The sequence below is a fragment of the Drosophila innubila genome (genome assembly GCF_004354385.1).
Source record: "Drosophila innubila isolate TH190305 chromosome 3R unlocalized genomic scaffold, UK_Dinn_1.0 2_E_3R, whole genome shotgun sequence".
Taxonomy (NCBI): Eukaryota; Metazoa; Arthropoda; class Insecta; order Diptera; family Drosophilidae; genus Drosophila; species Drosophila innubila.
This window is the reverse complement of record NW_022995380.1, coordinates 26,177,714-26,197,483: the sequence shown is the minus strand read 5'-3', so window position 1 is coordinate 26,197,483 and position 19,770 is coordinate 26,177,714. Positions and strand designations below refer to the sequence as shown.

General features: G+C 32.3%; 1 protein-coding gene across 5 annotated transcripts in view; it reads left to right on the top strand.

Moving 5' to 3' along the window:
- The window catches only part of LOC117792686 (putative transcription factor capicua), a 53,252-nt gene that overhangs the window by 6,921 nt on the left and 26,561 nt on the right, over positions 1-19,770 (top strand). The gene's annotated exons all lie outside the window — the stretch shown is intronic.

Here is a 19,770-nt window from a genome sequence, read left to right as displayed (position 1 = left end):
TGACTTGAGTTACATTTAAAGCTAACCGGATTCGATCTACAAATTTAATAAAATTATAGGATGAAGAATCAATGTTTATATACAAATTACACAATTTAATAAAAATGAATCTATAATTATTCCTCGTCTCGTGTAATGTGCTATATAGCATTATACTCGTACAAAGCCTTATATCAGATGTGATTTTGAAATGCTTAAGCAATATTTTTTATTTGCATTGATGAATCAACACTATTCGTATCTTTACACTTTGTACAAATGTATTTGCTGATTCAGTCAGACCGCAATGTTAGTAATTGTTTCAGTTTATTCCATTCATTGACCTTGTTTTACGTCCAATACATTAAATTCTTGGTTTTTAAATCAATTCATAATATTTCCCTGAATTAAATATCACTATGATTATTATAATATACTAAGAATGCAATTATTTATTAAAGGATCAAAGAAAAAAATAAAACCGAAAGTGATTGCTTATAGAAAGTTAAGTAATGTATAATAATATAGTAAATATGTAAATTTTATAAGTTGGTATTAGCATTTAAAATACAGATAGATTTGTACAATAAAACCATTTGATTGTTTTCATTTTTGGACTTCAAGTCCTCAACTGTTTTCAGTTTCAATCTGACAATTTATGGCTTTTCCTCTCAGTCATGCTGACTGACCCTAATCCGCACCTGTATTTCATTTGGTATTTCAACGACAGCAACTCCAACTCAACATGGCCAAAAACATGCGTTCCGTGGTCTCCAACAATCTCAACTCGAGTTGCTGTCAGCGTTTTCGGGATCATTAATTACGTCTGGCTCCGTCTCAGTCTCGGTCTCGGTCTCTATTTCATTCTGTCACTCGATATGTATCTGTGTGTGTGTGTGTGTGTATGTGTGTTTGCTCCTCTCCGTCTCTCTCTCTCTCTCTCTCTCTCTCTCTCTCTCTCTCTCTCTTTCTATAATTCTTTCTTTGTCGATCTGGCGTGTACACTGAAAAAAAAGACCAACTTCTAATATCAAGAACATTAATCTTAAATATATTGTTCTTAAAATAAAATAATTAAGATTATTAATCTAAAAAATCTTAAAATCTTCTTATAAGAATAAAAATCATAAATTGTTAGAAAAGTATAAATAGGTACTATTTCGGCGGTTCGAATCCCACTCGTAACAAATTAAAATAACGTTTATAAAATTACTAAAACAGAATAAAATATAAGTAAATTAAAATTAAAACTTAAAAATTATAAATATAAAAAAATAATTTTTATTTATTTTAATTTTAAGAAGATTTATTCTTCAAATAAGAACTTGGTCTTATTTAAAGTGTTCTTAAAATCAAGATATGTTCTCTTAATTTTATGTTCTCGACGCATTTTTTAGACCAAAAATCTTAGTTCTGAGACCAAAATCTTGATTTTAGAACATTTTTTTGATCAGTGTATGTGCATCTCATAGGCAGGCATAACCGGATTTATTCAAGAAGGAAACAAGAAGTTGGCACTCACTAACTGAGAGGACAGGCCTGTTACGCCCGCTCTCCATTGTCGTGGCTGTCTGTCAGTCCGTCAGTCTGTCGGTCGTCGGGGTCCAACTGTGTCTCTGCTTTTTTCTAATGCGATCGAGTCGAGCTCGTATTAGAATCTCTGTGTTTACACAAAGGCTGCTCTTTGTCTGCTGCTGCGTAAACGAACTGAAACTCGAGTATATAGTCGAACTCAAACTCGAACTCAAACTGGAACTCGGAGCTGGTCGCCATCTTCGTCTCCATATTCATCTCTGTTCCAGACTCTGAATTTCATTTATTTTTATTTTTTTTATTATTATTTTTTTTTTATCTACAATCATATTGAGCCACTGCCACTGTTGTTGCGGCTGTTGCTGCCTTTGTGGCATGTATGTTCTTATATCGTACGCATACATATTTTAAGCATGCGTTGTGCCTATTTATACTCTCCTTTCATTCGTTGCTGACCTACCTCCCTCATTCCCCATTCCCCGACCAGCTGCCCACAGTCTCCTCGACAATCTTGCATCTCCCCCCCCTCCCCTTCATTCCCTACGCAAAGATGAGTAAGCGCACGCCCTCATTAGCATTGGAACATTATTCACAAACTCTCAAAAGCCCCTACACTTTTCTTATTGCCGATAAGCCGGTGGAAACTTGTTTCCCCGTTAAAAGAGAGACATACGACATTCATATGAGTATGTATGTGTTTATTGTACTTATTGCCGGCTCCTTCACAAAAATTTCAAATTTCAATTCGAGTTTCCATTATATCCAAAAATCAAAACAGAAAACTAGTTCCAAATGCCGGCTTAAATAAACTTTTAATTTTTGTCAGCTGTATATCTATAAATTTAGGAGTTTTGTATTTCGAAAGAAAAAATTTCATAAATATAAATATAAAAAACCGGTCTGCGGCAAATATGCTGTAATAAAAATCCACAAACAAACAAGAAATCAAATCAGCTAGAAGATTATGAAGTTATGATTTGTTAATACAAATTTTTTGAATCCAACCACACAACCAAAAAAAATGGATTTATCTAAATATGTATGCCCTGAAAGGAAATTAATTTTTGATACTGTCTATCAAATCATGTTTGAAACCCATTCTGAACTCATTCCCAGTTCTAGTTGCCAGCAAATCAAGACCCAAACCAGATCTAACCAGATGTTATTTTTTTTTTCATTGCTAGCAGCTTATTTTTTGTTTTTTGTTTTTGCTTTTACTTTTCATATTTATTTCATTTAGTATATAAATATGTATCTAACCTATACCTATGTACATTCGTATTCATATGCAAATGTTATGCGGGACCGTGAAAGGGGGCAAAGTGTTGATCAAATATTTGTGTGATAAAAGAAAATATTGTAGGCTTCTACGGAATGTAAATTTCCGAAGCGTCATTTCGAATAAACGAAATTGATAAGGCTATAATTTAAAATAAGAACAGAACTTAAACATACGTATGAGTATATACTAGCTGATTTACTTATAATACTCAAATCAGCAAAGAATATAGTTCATAAAGTAATAAAAATAACAAAGAATAGTATAAGATTTAACAGTATATATTCAACACTCAGTATTATATAAGATATCAAAGTTTATAATATTGTCTGTATAGTTGAATGTTGTTTTTGCTACCCAATTGTGATGAAATTTTGTAGATAATGATAATTTAAGTTGCATGTTTTAATAACGGAGTCATGGATATTATCGGATAAGGAGTACATATTCTGAATAAGACATATTGATCGGAAACATTTCTCATGATTAAAAACGTTATTAACCCAGATAACAGATAGATATGAAACCCAATTTATACTCAAACTCAATCAATTTCATAATCAATTTAAAACACAAACCAAAGATCAATCGGAAGCTACATGTGTTCAAAATCTATTATCTTTTTGATTGGAAAAGTATTAAGTAACATACATAAATTAAATAAACTATTGAAATACAGCAAAAGCGTACGACAAACAAATGCGCTGCTAGCTGTAGGAAATACTTAAAAGATCTTATTCTAAGATTACAGAGTTTCTGTCTGTCGTAGACAGAGCAAATTGCCAATACATAAGTTGAGAATAAATTGTTAAACTTAAAAAAGGCAGAGAAAATAGTCGACAAATACATTCATACAAATGTTTTGTGAATACAAAATCGAAAGGAAGAGGTGAAAGAAATATATACATGCATACATATATATGTACTTATATAGAGAGGACAATAACAACAATCAAATACGCTGATAAGTCATATGTAATTTAAATTTGTATTTAATAATGATAAGCCGGTACACAAATACTTTAAACGAGGCATTCATAGGTGTGCGAGTATATGGTTAAGGTATGAGTATGTATGTATGTATATAACAATCAACGCGTGGTGTATGTATGTAGGTACACTCTGAAATACAAAAAAAAAAAAAGAAACAAGTTAATACTGTCAGTCTGTCTGTCGGTCTATTGGGTGTCGCTATCAGTTTGTCTGGCTTAAATACTTTCATATTAATGTGTGTTTTTGGTTGCTTCATTAAACAAGTTGACTATAGTGCCTATCTTTAGGCCTTGGCAGCACAGATGCAATACCAATACCGATACATATACAGCTGCAGCTACAGATACGGCTATGAGTTGTTGTAAAAGATACAACCTTAAGGAAAGTATCTGATACTGATTTGGGTAGTTCAATAACACTGTAGTCTACATTTTCAACATTTTCGACAAATGTTTGCAGTACATTTATATATGTACGTATACTATACCAATCTGTCTGATTTGTAGAACGTTAAATAAAATTCTAGTAGCAGATACTCGTACCAACTGCATATGGTCAGTCAGATACTTATTTAGCTTTGTATCTAGATACCTAGTATGTATGCATTTGTGTATTTGTAAATACACACTGAATTCATTCTTAACAAAAAAGCAAAACATTCAGTCACTTATACACACACTCACACACACACACACTCAGTGTGTATACATTTGTATATATTTATTATTATAAAGTTTTATCTGCTTTGTGGCGAATGAATGAAAGGCGCTTGGGTCATAAAATTTATTGCTTTCAGTAGTTTTTCAGCTTTAGGCAGGCGGAAAATTGAATACATTTTCAAGCTATCGTCTAAATATTTAGTCTTATAAATACTTGTAAACTTTGAAACGTGTCTATATGTGCTCTAGTTATAAACAATTATTTAGAATTGAAACTGTTATGAATCTAGACGATAAAAACGCAAGTTAGAACATGAGTGTAATGTTTTGACTTATGATATTTATTTTCTCTCATTATTTTATATGTACATCTTTTCCCAAACTATTAAAATGAATTAATAATTTGTGTATAACAATAAGATAATTAAATTGAAATATTATTTACAAATAATCGAAAGTGTTTTTTTATTTTAAAGTTTCTGTTTTTTTCTTAACTTTATAAAATATTAAAAAATTTCAAGAAAATACTAGTTTTCTTTAGAACTCCCATAGTTTGTGTGCATTTTTATTTATAAAGCTCGTGGCTAATAAATAAAGTTTTAATCAATTGCTGTTCAAAATGTGTGTAATTTCAATGGATTGGAACCCATTCAAAAGAATTAAAATTCTTAAGCGAAACCGATCATTAGCCATGCAAAGACCTTAAATAAAGCAATCCAACGGTAACCTCAATGATTAAAGACGGTCGTTATAATGGTTACAGTCATACTCGTTTAGTGACTGATCATCAATTCTGTGCATACAAATGTCGAAATATGTATGTTGGTTTATAATATAAAGAGAGCTTAAGCGATTTCCTTGACTATTTTATCGTCTCGGCCGAGTTGTGCGTGCTTTAAAGCGCCACAGTGCCAAAAAGTTATATACGGGTTTCTACACGTTTTATACAGGTTCACAAACATATATTTAATATATACTTGTATATGAGCATAACGCGATATCTATAGTTATTACTCACGGCACGTCACAACAAATATAAATAAAATATTAAAATACTCGCACAACACACACACACACACAACACTTATATGAATACGAATACGAATAAAAAAAAAAGAATACAAAACGAAAACTAAATACAAGCAGCGAAGCCAACGATAACTCGAAATTAAGATATGCTTAAAAAGCAAAAGAAACTCGCACATGGTTATGGTATTATGGGATTGTTGGTCGATTTGGGCGGGGGAGGTGGCTAATTCAGTTGAGAGTCTCAACTCTGTCGGTTTTGCCTCGTAAACTTGTTGACAACAACTTTGCTTGATTATCGTTGTGCGATTGTGTGTGTGTGTGTGTGTGTGTATCTGTGTGTGTATTTGTGTGCTGTCGAGAATCGCCTGTTACTTTATCTATAAAAGTGCGGTTTAATATGTAGCTGTGTGTGTGTGTGTGCGTGTGTGTGATAGAGAGTACACACACATATGCAGAGCATGGTTTGATTATTTAGTTGTGAATCAAATGATCGGAAATGTTTTCAATATGTTTGTATTCTAAGTTTATTAAAATCAAAAAAGGGAGATAGATACTAAATTATTATTTAATTAATTCTGTTTCTGTGCTACAACTTTGAAAAAAAAATTGTATAAAATATAGTCAACTTTTTCCGGCTCATATTTACAACGTATTAAAAGTATCTACAAACTTTTCCGAAATTAATAAATTTCATTAGCAAAATAACATGGCCAGATAAATTAAAAATTTGTTCTATGCTCAAATTCAAATTAACTGACGAAAGCTTTCTATCCATATAGTCTCGATAAGTTGTTGAGAGACCCTCGGTAAGTGTATAATTTGTAGTCAGCATTACTCTTTGCTGATATGGCATTTAAACCATTATTGTTACTTTTGTTGCCTTGCCATATCATAGTATTTATAATACATATATGGCGTGGGGGCCTGATTAGTCTTAACTTGTCCGTCGGTCAGTCCGTCGGTCGGTCAGTCGTTCCGTTTGCCTCTCAGTCAGTCAGTCATTCAGTCAGTTGGTCGCTCATTTGTACGCAGCAGTGTCATTCATTTGCCGTTTCAAGTGCTATGCACACTCACATATGTACACATATGGCATATGTATGTATGTACACAAAATACACACACATATATAAAAGCCATTATAGTGCCGGCGGTAGTTGTATATTTTGCTCGATAATAAGCTTTAAACTGTAGCTGTAGTCGAGTTGAGCAGCCAGTTATTCATTAATAAGTTGTTTAGATGTCAACTGTCGTACAGTGAGTGCATAAAGTATATGCATACGACCATTTATAACACAAGCATCTCTTGTTCGATGACAAAACTATTGAATATAAACTAACTTGTGCAAATTGTATATCATTATATTAGTTAAAAATGTACAAATATCACACCAAATTCATATTTCAAAATATATACATGTCTATTATCGTGGCAAGACTTTAGACTTGTTCTCAGTTGTTGCACTACAACAACATTTCAATTGAATGATTATGGCATAGTGACAAATGCATAAATCTAAAAATAGCAAACGATTACAATTAATATTATAAATATGCAATGTTCATTCAATCCAGTATTTTTATCACTTGTTCTAGTTTAACATTTATAAACTATTCTGTTGTAAGCACTTGCTTTTTTCATTTATATATAATAGTAGTTTAACAAACTATAAAAAAAATTTAATAGTTATGGACGAAAATAAAGAAGGTTCTGGAATAAATTTCCTTGCTTATCTTTTAATTATTTTATGTTTGAAGAGAGTGTTTCTAAATTGTGCTTAAATTTATCTGCAATTGATTTAAAGAAACCAGATGTCGAAAAAACGGTTCTCTATCTTAAAATAATTATATAAGTGTCTTGCGATTAATTGAATAACTATAGCAGTTTAATAAACTTAATCACTGCTATATTTAAAAAATTAATAATAACGTATTGTATATGCCTAAAGGTAAAGGGAATTTCATCTGTGATGTATTGCTATTCCTATTCTCTCTCTCTCTCTTGCTTACTATTTTTTCTCTTCTCTTAAAAGTCCAGCGCATTTGTTTACCATTTCTCTGCTCTCGATTATTTCACGCTGATTTTAACTAATCATCAAATATTAATCACTGGCAGGTGTGCGGAACTAGTGTGTGTTGGGCTTGACGATGTAGACTGTTCTCTGTTGTGGCTTGAAGCAATTCATAGAACAACAAACGCATGAAGCGAACAATAAAATTATCGTGCAATCAACTCGAAACGACTTCATCAATCAAGCAGCCAATAAATCATACAATAAATTACTTATTATCAAGACAAAGTGTTGTCAACTTTAACCTAAACACGAATATTAACAAGAATGTGCCTATTTGACTTCTTTTTGCGTTTATCAATCAATGAAACTATAGGTAACTAGCAAATAGCTGCGTAACCAAAACAGAAGTATATATATTAAAATTTCTGTCTAATGTCAAAGTATTTCGACAGGTTGCGATGTGGCTGAGAAGTTAGACAGGTTGTTTTTTTTAATAAAAGATAATGCCTAAAAGTTGCAAAAGTCAGTTGAAAGTTAATGTCAATAAGTAAATACAATTTAAAATGTCCTAACTTTATTTTAATGTCAGATAACTTATCGACTCGCTGAAACTTTAACAGATTCAAATGTTTTCCCTCTCTGTGGACTTGCGAGTAAAAGTATCTATTGGCTGACCAAATCAACTCTTCCTGAATGATGGCAATTCCATTTAGAGCACTTAGAGCCTGTTTCGATTATTCTAGGCCTTTTTTATGTGCGTTCACCAACGTATGCCGAAAGGTTTAGACATCCAATTAGGGTAGGAGCTCAAGTTCCTTAGCAAGAACCCGTTAGGTGGGGCAACGCACACAATTTAATGCTTGGGGCTACCTGTTAAGTCGGAAAGTAAACAATGCGCAAGAGGCCCACTTGGCAGAACGCACTACCAAATTACACACACTCACACAGACGGAGATTAACAGATAGCATGCCATATGTCTGGTTAACCCCCCCCCCTTCCCAAAGTTCAACTCGAAAAGCAAATAAACTCGTGTAGCTGCCACACAGCCCAAACCAGCACAAAATGCAATCGTGTGTAGGTTTCTCCAAACGGTAGCAATCTCTCCCTTATACAACCTTTTTCTCTTTCTATCTCTCTCTCTCTCTCTCTCTGTCTTGGCTACAATCGTAGTTGCCCTTTAACTTTCGGTTTTATGTAATGGCCACAAAATTCACTTAAATGCGGCAGTAAACACTCTTAAGTATCTACTAAGGAACAAGTGCAGCATTTGTAGATACAATTTTTGTTCAACTTACGCATAGCATATAGAAAATACAAATATTCTTATTTGTGTTGTTGTTGTTACTTGCTCCTTCATTATTTATTTTTGGTATTCTTTAAGATATATAGATACAGATACAAATACAAATACAGATACAGTTGCAGACGTATTTTCTGTAGAACGCTGAAAACTTTAGCCATTTGAGTATATAATACTGGCCATGTGTACGATGTGTGTGTGTGTGCGTTGTATTTCTCTGTTTGTTGTGTATCTGTAGTAAACAAATGCGCGTAAAAATCACACACGGCCAGCAAAAATTGGTTGCCTGCAAAGAATGAAGCGAACGAACAAAAAAGGAGACAATAAAGGAGGAAAAAAATATTAATGAAACAAAAACAAGAAGGTATCGTTAGTATTTGGTGGACTCGAGCTACCCGTTGTCTCTGTTGATACCCTGTAGTACGAATATGCAAATGTAGCATATAAGTTTATACTTTCAGTTAGTTTTGATTGATTGATTTATTAATTTCTTGTTTGCATTACAGAAATCCCTATTTTTTAAATTATAGTTATGTGTTGAACTAACGAATCTGAATTAAAGATCAAGAAATTAATTGAGTGCTGTTAAAGAAATAACGAAAATTGATGGATTATTTATTTATTTTTTATATAAATAAATATATGCTTGAAGATATTAAATTATACTGAACACAGGGTAACTGTAAGTCGATTACTCATTTGACTTCTCGTTGTTTTCGCGGTTGTTATTGTGGCACGCTGCCCTGTCTGCTTATCTAGATACATGCGCGTCTCCATTGCCTCACTTTGCCACAGGAGGGGCAGAAGCGTGGTGGCAATGTGGAGAAGCTTCACGACTCTGGACTGGCACTGGGATCTGTTGTAGCCATCATCGTCATCACCATCGTCGAATGCGTAAAAATTCTTGTAGAGGAGCGCGCGTAAAAACGTAAAAACAAACCTGAAAAGCACATAACACAGTAACGAGATGTGTGCTGTGTAAAAGTAAAGCGAGTGAGGGAATAACAATACACACACACACATCAACTCACACACCCAGAGATAGTTATTTTAAAACTTATATAAAAGTAGTTCTTATTACCAACAATTGTGTACATCTTATGAACTTGTTTTTCTCTGCTTTTAGTTGCTTTCTAATGAAATGACTCGATTTAAGTGCATAAACTGAAATAGGCATTAGATTCTATTAATTAAAATTTAAAAAAATTCTATAATAAATTACGAGTCTTTACATAAACATAGGTCTACTCCAAAAATGTATAATTAGTTTTAAAAACAAGTAAAAAAAAAAAATTCGTGATTCTATAAATTGAATTATGAAAGATAGTTACTAATTAATGTTAATTATATTAACGTTATTAATATAATTAAATTGTCTACTTTTCTGATGTAATTTAAAAGCAATACATCATATCTAAAAAAAAATTTATTTGTTTCTAAGCAATTGATAAAGTTTATATATATTATGTAATTAGTGATTAACATTTTAATAATATCTATAAAAAAAATTTTATCGCAACGATTAATTTCAATAAGTGGAAAAGAAATCATAATCAAGTTAACATAAATCTGTTTAAATATTATTTGAATGTAAAGAATTTCAAATACAACACAACGAGTTAACTTTTAATTCATTAAATTTTGTTCAATATAAGATGAAATGAAAAATGCAGATGTGAAAAATTAAACAATAAATATAAATACATATCTAGAGATATGTATGTCTTTTTATACGAGTTGCGTCTTGTCGGTCGATCGCCATATATGTAGCTGAAAAGCATATATACAGACATATTGCTTCCCATACACACCCTCAATGACTATATGTGTAAAAGTATCTACGCCAGTCGGCCGTATTTCTATCTATAAATTTGGCAAATAAAATACCAACAAATAAATGCATTTTATCTGCAATAATTTTCTATATATATATATATGTTTAACTTTATATATTCATTTTATTTTTACGCCAGACAAATAATCGTGCAATTTATAAAACAAATTTTTGTCTACAAGATGGATGCGATAAGACTGCATAACAGAAACCGAAGCAAAAGCAGAAACGAACCCGAAATACTCGCACTCAATACTCGAGCAATGGTCGTGTGATTTTTTCATTCATGCGCTAATCGTTGAATGCCCACACACACACAAACACACACACACACAACACATTTCAATATCTTGGCATACATACATATAAATAATAAAAATACAACAGCCGATATGAGTATATGTACTTGTATAAATATATACGAATATTTACACACTTTGCCTTCTTTTGACGTCTGTTTTTAGTACGCTCCACACGCGTCAACACACACATGGATTACCCCCCTTTCCCACTCCCCATCGATGCCACAGAACTAACTGCCCACCCACCTGGGGCCAAATATTTTTCAAAATTTTTAATACATTTTAATGCTGCGTAAAAATTGCGAATCAATTGCCGCGACCGCGTGCCCTCGCAATGTTACGCTAAATTCAAATTTAACAATCTAAAAATAACAAAAAAAAACAGAAAAAAAACGAACAGAACAGAAAATAAATTAATTAATACATAAATATTTTCATTTTGTTTTGTTTCGTTTTCGTTTCTTTTTTTATTTTGTTTTTGTACCAAAGCCAACATTTTCAAATACCGGAAAAATGCCTCGGTGGAAATTTGTGTGTTCTGCACATTGGTTTACTAGAAGTGTAATAGATACAAAACATTAAAATAGTTAAAACATTTTGTGTTATAGTATTTTATTTTGTCTTTTGTGAATGCTGTAATATTTATCTCAACAAATATGGATTTTTGTTTTACTTTTTGCCAGAAATCGTAAGCCTCTATAATGAAAAAAAACCTATTAAGATTTTTAAAGATCTTAATGAGAGTATTAATGCAAAACCAGTTGAAAATTAAACAATATTTTCTGAAACTTTGCAGTTGACTCTACAAATGATGCAATATAAAAATATATAATTAATATATTACATTGGCTAAGAACTAAGAGTACTTAAAGCTAAAGAGTATTTTGTAAAGTAAAAAATCTTGTTTATACTTAAATATCGAATTTGAGTATTCATGTAATGTAGTTCGACTATATAGTTTTATTCCATTAGGCTTTGCTTCTAATAAAATTTTAATGTTCTGTTTGCATTTCAATTGCGTGTTGTTTCGTTTTTGATTTTTAATTTTTCACTCGATATGCAAACAATAAAAGTTCGCACACATAATAAAATATTGGTTTTTAGAACATGTGGAAAGGTTTGGGGAGGTGAGGGGTAACAGGCCCCATAATAATTTGTTGTCCCCCTTGTTGGCGCCACTCAATTAGACTACAAAAACAACAAGAACAATGACGGAAACTACAACAAATACGAGAAGACAACGTTTTGTCGCCATCAGTCAAAGTTCTTGTTTGATTTACATGTTTATCTGTGAATGTGTGTGCATAAATTATACACAAAATATGTATATCTACACATAGATACATACACACACACAGATAGAGAGAAAGAGAGACACACGCCTATACCAGAATGTGTATGCTTTTATCATTGTTGTTTTTGTTGTACCCGCTGAATGCTTTTTGACCAAATTCAGTTGTGTTAAGTTTCACACATATTGCGATATGCCGCCACAGCTGCTGCTCGTTGTCTTCCTCATTTTAATACTTTTTTATGCATATAAATAAAGACTCTAGAGACTCGAATCAAATTCAGCATAGCCTGTAATTATAACCTGCAAAACTTATTTACCAAATTTCTTGGAAATACTTAAGCAAAATCAAAAGAAACGAAATAATGCCTTAAAAGGTATTTTGCGGTTTGTTTTTAATTGCCGGCTCTTAAGTTATTATTGCCGTCAGACTGTCACCAATGGAAACATTTCCAAGTTTCTTGGTTTTCTGATTATTTTCTATATTTAAAACAGCAAAAGAAAGTGAAGGTATACGCAATTTCAATGAAGCTTAATTCCAATGCATTACAAAGTAACTAATAAATTTATTTTTTCTCTTTTTCAGGTACGTTTTACTATTCTGACTTGAATATATTAATATATATAATGGTAAATTCTAGCACTAAGAGCATTAAATTAATATGTGATTAGAGAAGAGAATATTATAATAGAAACATAAAATTCTTTCTTAATAAAACTATTGAATACGTAGGCGATAATATCTTGGTATAATAAACTGAGGCTTTAAAGTTTTTTGTTTATAAAATTTACAGATTAAATTATTTTAAAATATATTTATATTATGGTATGTAATTTAAGTATTCGTTGTATATCATAGTAAAGGGTTAGCTGAATATTCAGCTAATAAATATATAATAAAAAAATACAATTTAATTTATATTTATAATCAAATATAGAAGGATATAGATTTTTTTATACTATTCGATGAATTGATATATTAAGTTAACTTTGTTCAGATTTGAAGTTAAATTGAACATTTAGCAATTTTAGCAACTGTGTATTTAAATCTGAAATTTTTTGGCAGTGCAATCCAGTTTTTTAACTTGGAATACATTTAAAGCCTATATAAATGTAATTGCACAAACAGAGCTCTTCTTTTTATGTGAGTAAATATGTTTATACTCGAACATACACATGTCATATGTTTAACTGACGACTTAATTGTTTTTTGAAGAGCCATGCTTATTTTTTAATGCCCGCAAGTCGTATGAGTTGTTTGCTGATGTTTTAAAAATATCAATTAAAGAAAAACGTGAACTAAATCAAACGCTCAGTAATCAATTATTAGTCTAGTATGTAGACCTGAGTTCATTTATAAGTATCACAATGAGAATAATACACTTTCACATGCACACTAGTATGTGCTAATCTATAATGTGAATAAATAAAAGTATTCTGTTCAGTAGAGATACCCTGCAGCACTGTTGCTAAGCACTAGTATAGAATATAGATGTTGTTTTTGTGATATTTATAAGAAAAGTCATAGGATGCAGTCTGCTTTAGTCAATTACATAGAGGACAACAGTTTTACAGGGTGTACAGAAGTGTATGTGTTTGTAGACACTTTGACTTTGGGTATGTGAACTCTGGAGCATTATATGGGCACGTTCCTTATGTGGCTCAAGTGCAACCTTGATTTTCCATGCACATTTAGTTGACTCTTTTTCATTTTTTGCTTTTCGGTCATATTTTTATTATTTTTTTTTTTTTTGTATTTTTCACATGCATCAACAATATTTTGTTTTGGGGTTTGTTTTTTTTATATTTCGCATGCACATTTTTTACCCAGCTAATCAGTTACAATAGCATTGCCAGCGGCGTGCTTGGGTTTCGTGATTGCACTTTTAATTTACTACGTTTGGTTTGTAGTATGCACACATGCCACATGCACAATCTACAAGTATATAGTATACAGATATGGTTATATTTATATATAAATATGTGCATATACATGTATATAAACCGGCCGGCCCACGCATGCACATGAACGGCTAGCAAACCAGAGTCAGACCAAGAGCCAGACCCAAACCCAAACCCGAACCAGAGCTGAGCTAAACTTAAGTTAAGGCGCGCCTGTGCAACCTACACACACAGAGTTGTTACTTTGACACGAGTCGCCTGCCACAATGGGACATAAAGGGTGGAGAGCAGGGGAGAAGTGCAGGGGAGTGCAGGGGAGTCATCTATGCTATTAACACAATGCCATGAGAGAGCACAAGAAATTAAATTCAATGAAATTAATTAATGCTTTGTTTGGTTTAAGCGTTGGCTCCAAACAGGCGCCGCAATGCGTCTCCAAGCAGCAGTAGCTCATTTATTTATTTATTTACTTTGTCAGACTCTGTCGGTATGTGGGAGTTGCTTGGGTTTTATTATTGAAAATTAGCCGATTTGCATAGGATAAACCTTAAAATGTTAAACCATTAACTAGGTCACAGAATCTCCATCAAATTCGAGCAATCTTCGGGCCTTACTTAGCCAATTTTAATGTTGTATTGCATATCAAATCAAGGTTTAATAATCCTTAATAGCTGACTCTGCTCAAACTATTTACAAATATTGCTGAATATGCTATACTTAATGATATTTAAATTAAAATTATTTATTATAGATTATTTTTACTATTTCTAATTGTCATTTGTAGCGTATATGATAATGTTTATCTAAAAAAGAAACGTCTACAAATTTGATTACAGTTTAGCCGTATCTACAGTCAATCAAATCATTTCATCAAAACCCACTCAATTTAAACGACTTCTTAATTTCCAACAATTGTGAAATCGATACAAAGATTATACCTCTGAGGTTTTACAATTAATGGCTGAGTCTACCTGACCCTCTGACTCACCCACACGTTAGGCAAGTTTTCAATGGGATGTCACAAGAGGTCTTTTGACCAATCGACGAATAAGATGACTCGAATCAAATCCCATAATGTATAATTAGAAATATACAACCTTTGACCTTATTGCGTCTCTTTTTTGATTTGTACTGCATACCTTAAAAAGCTTTTGAAAATCACTTAAGAAATTGTACTTTTTTTTATCAAATATGCTTTAGCCCAAAGTTTTTATTACTGAAACAAATTTTTGTTCTATTTTGTATTTATTATTTTGTGGCTCGACTCTTTTTATTTTTTTTTTTGTGCCTCGTGCTGCGATCTGAAATTTAAGATAAGCCACAATCAATTAGTGACTGTGTAAACATAAACAGCAACAACGAAGACGAGGCACTTTAATAGAGGAAAACAATTGCCCACCCTCCTCCTAACCCAATATTGTTGGGTCAGACATAGATATATAGACTTACTGACAAGCCCCACGGTTGAAACACATCGTGTCTACAAATCCCAAAAACTCTAGCTGGCAAAGTTAGAACCACAATAACAACAATAACAGCAACACACATTGAGACACACTCTCACACATTTCTATGTACATTTGTGTTTATTTGTGTTTATGTTTTTCTTGTCATTTCGCGCAGCTTTACGAATACATGTAAATATCTACGCTAGATAGCGCATAGGTCACATCTGAAAAAAATAAAAATAAAAATAAATAAATAAAATAAAAGACCAACAAAATACGCACACGCATTTGCTAAGTGGTGTTAAATATTTACATGGTATTATATTTCGATTTTCTATTTACCTTTACACACTTAGACTTTTGAGTGTCGTTTTCATGCAGCTTTCCAACTGCTTTTGCATATCAGATCCCACCAAATCTTTAAAATGATCCACAGTTTTCTAAGTTTGTCAAATTGTTGAAAATAGTCACAATACTTAAATGTTATGTCTCTAAATTTTGGTAGTAATACTTATATTTATTATTGTATGTCAAATTTATGTTTTTACGCATATATTTTATATTACATTTAAAACTTTGCGTATCAGATCCCACCAAATCTTAAAAATGATCCACAGTTTTCCATATATACAATATATTATTGTATGGAATATTTATGTTTTTAAACATATATTTTTTGTTACATTTAAAACAATTAAAATCCTTCATAAATACTTTAATAATCATTTTAATACATATCGGGCGGTGAAGTAGATTTCCCAAAGTCTCTTAAGTTGTTATGGATTAACTACAAACGAAGAACATCTTTTATGCGTACAAACTAATTAATTTAGAAAAATCATTTTAAATAACAACAAAATTTGGCAAATGAGACATTTTTATATTTTTAATTAATCGAATTCTCCTATCAAGTAACAAAATTGACTTTTTTTGAGGTAACAGAGAATTTCTTGGTTATTTGCATAAATATATAAATCTTTCTTAACGCATTAATTCTTCCTGAATTTTATGTTCACTTAAAAGCTTGCCAATTACATCAAAAGCTTAATGAAATTATCCTGCTGACCTACTTAGGGGCATCTGTCACTTGAAGCGCCCTTTAGCGTCTCATGGCAAAGATCTTCCATTGACCGTTCTACATAATTGCTTATTAGTTGTATACATAGTATTTAAATAAAGCTCATTAAGTCTCTGGATGCTTCGCGTGTGGTGTGCTTTGTTAATTGGCAAGGACGTTTTATAAGCCTTATGGCAATAATAGCCTTAACTTTGTTTGCATAGACACTTACCTTTTGTTCTCAGCCAGTTAATGTTGCTCCAAGCTGGTCAGGCTCAAATATCCGGCTAAGAAGCACACACAATGCGCTAACAAGCAAATCGTCCTGGATCGAATCGTTGTTGTATCCGTGTATGTGTATCCGAGAATGTTGGCCACTTGAGCCAGCAGCATCTGGCATCGAGCATTGGAGTTCAGCTCACGTACACAGACGACAAAAGGAGGATTATTTGGGAATGGCCACAGCCTCCACGTCATTAAATCTTAACTGCTCCCTCGACTCACACATACTTGAATTGAAGTTTCCTTTTTTGCTCCTTACTTATGAGAACCTGCAGTTATCCCTCTAGTTTTGTATGTTTCTTGTATATTTGGTTCTGCCTTTGTAGATATTCTTGACCTAGTTGTATTTGAATTTTGTGCTTACTTTTCTGCTTCTGATGGATATCTTGAAGTCATTCCCTGCCAGCTATGTTAGTGAAAACGGCCCCTTAACAGTCTCTGCCACACTTGTATCATATTTTCTTTTATGAAATGATGGGTTTGAGTAAATCAATTGAGCTTCATGATGCTAACAGACTGCAAAGTAGTTCACAGTTCATTCCCCCAATGCGATGACTGTCGCCTGCCTTTGACACTTGTGGTCATAATAGTTTTGCTCAACGCCCCAGCAGCAGCAATAGGACCCCAGATCATTCCGCATAGGTCTCTTATATTCTTCCCTTTACCACCCCTGTCGCCCCTTCACAGTTATTCGCCCTCATCCAGCTGCTGTGTAAGCGTTTTATGCGGTTACTTAAGGAAAATTCTAAATATACCTTTTTATCCTCGTCCACTTTGGCTCGTGGGTTTTGTTGTTCTTACCGATTGAAATGCCGCTTTTCCATATATTTTTCTCTCTCTCCACCTCTCTCTCTCTCTCTCTCTCTTTGGATTTCAAAGCTACCCCAACAACAATTTTGTTATGTACACATAACGTTTAATATTTTTATATATTTTTTCTTTTTTATATAGACCTTATAAAATGCTTTGAATGCATGAATTTCATATCGGTATGTATGTATAAGAGAGCGTATTTTTGGTGTGTGTGTGTGTTGTGTTATTTGATGTTGTGGTGAGTTCTTGGAGGTTTTCACACTTTTTATCTGGTTCGCTGCCTTTAGATGATGAGAGGGGTTTGATTTATATTTAAGGTTATTGCGCATTCCTTTTTTTTTTTAAAGGTCTAACGAAAATAAATATCTTTTAAATTGGGGTAAGGAAAGTCCTTTTGGCAAATCGTTGTTGTCTATTTTTCATTACGCTTTGCTGTCTGTGACAAATTTTATAAAATTAAAAGATTATTATTTATGGGGTAATTAAAATTGAACTATATAATAATATTTTTTTTTTTATAAATAATTATTTATTAGCTTTATTTGCATTAATAATATGGAATGTTTTTTAAAATGTAGCCAAGCTGGTGCTGTTTAATTTTATTTAGTTCCCTTTTAAATATTCCCAACAAATATTCATATCATTGAATCGTGAAATTTTCACTGCAACTAAAATTAAAATTAAAGAGCAGTATTCTAACTACTTTATCTTACTACTAACTTACTATCAACAAAAGATACGCAATAAAATTTTCATATCATTGAATCATGAGATTTTCACTGTAACTAAAATGAAAATTAAAGAGCAGTGTTTCTAACCACTTTATTTGAAATTAATAATTGTAATGTAATCCTCTTTTTTTATTAATTTGAATGAATAATTTTTATAAAGTGGAATTGTGAATGTAACTGTGAGAGTTTTTATTGTAGTACAAAATATTACAAATGTAAAAAACTATGAGCTAATACGTTGCGTTATGGCCATTTCCATTTTCCGATTCCATTGTATTATGTGTTGGCCAACAAACAATTTTCAGAGCAGTAACTTTTATCATTTTACTGGCTTTGCGGGCAACTAAGCACTCACACATACACACTCCCCCACACACATCTGTACGCCTCCGATAATTTGAAAGTTTTGAAAATAACTTTTACATGAACCCGAACCTCATTAGCATTGTTAGTCAAAGTTGATAATAAAGTTAAACCGTAACTTAATGTGGGGGCGACTGTAACTTGGATTTGTTCCCGATTTGTGGTCTGTGGAGTTTATTGATTTTTCATTGAGCGCAAATTGACAGACATATGCAGTCCCAATAAACTGGTCAGTGGGCGACTCGGTGGAGAATCTAAAGGCCCCTGAGATTATTGTACCACAATTTAATGACTCAATTCAATTATAAAATGTTATTCAACAAACTTCAAGCTACGCAATAAAACACAGCTAACAATACAAGAAGCTCTTAAGCCAGGCAGACAGCTGTCGACTTTTTCTACCCAAGGGAGTGGGAGTGAGTCCTGTTCGAAGCCAGTTTATTCAAGAAAGAAAAAATCAATTATGCAAATTATTTTTGCCATCTGGTAAAAGTCAAAAATATTATAAATTGAGAACTTTGCGTTTGTTAATTAAATTTAATATATATGTTTATTAAGTAACTTAAAATAAAATGTATATAGAAAATTATATAAATGTAGTTATCGTTCAATTAAACAATCTCAGATTATTAGAGATATACTCGTTATTCCCATTTCATTTGCTGTTTGCAGTTGCAGTTTGCATTTCAATTGCGTTTCAATCAATTTGCACAATAAATACGAGTACTTCTCGTACTCGTTTAGTCATCCATATGGCATCATCCATCCATCCGCCTGTCTATTCATCAAACCGCACACACACACACACAACGATACCGTGGCCCATTTCAAATTGCCACATTTAAAACTATTGAAGAGGCAGGAGTAAAATAAGAAAGAAAAAAAAAAACATTAAAAATAAAAAAGAATAGAGAACTAAATAAATACCCGCATGCTGCACATTCATTTAAACCACATGCGTT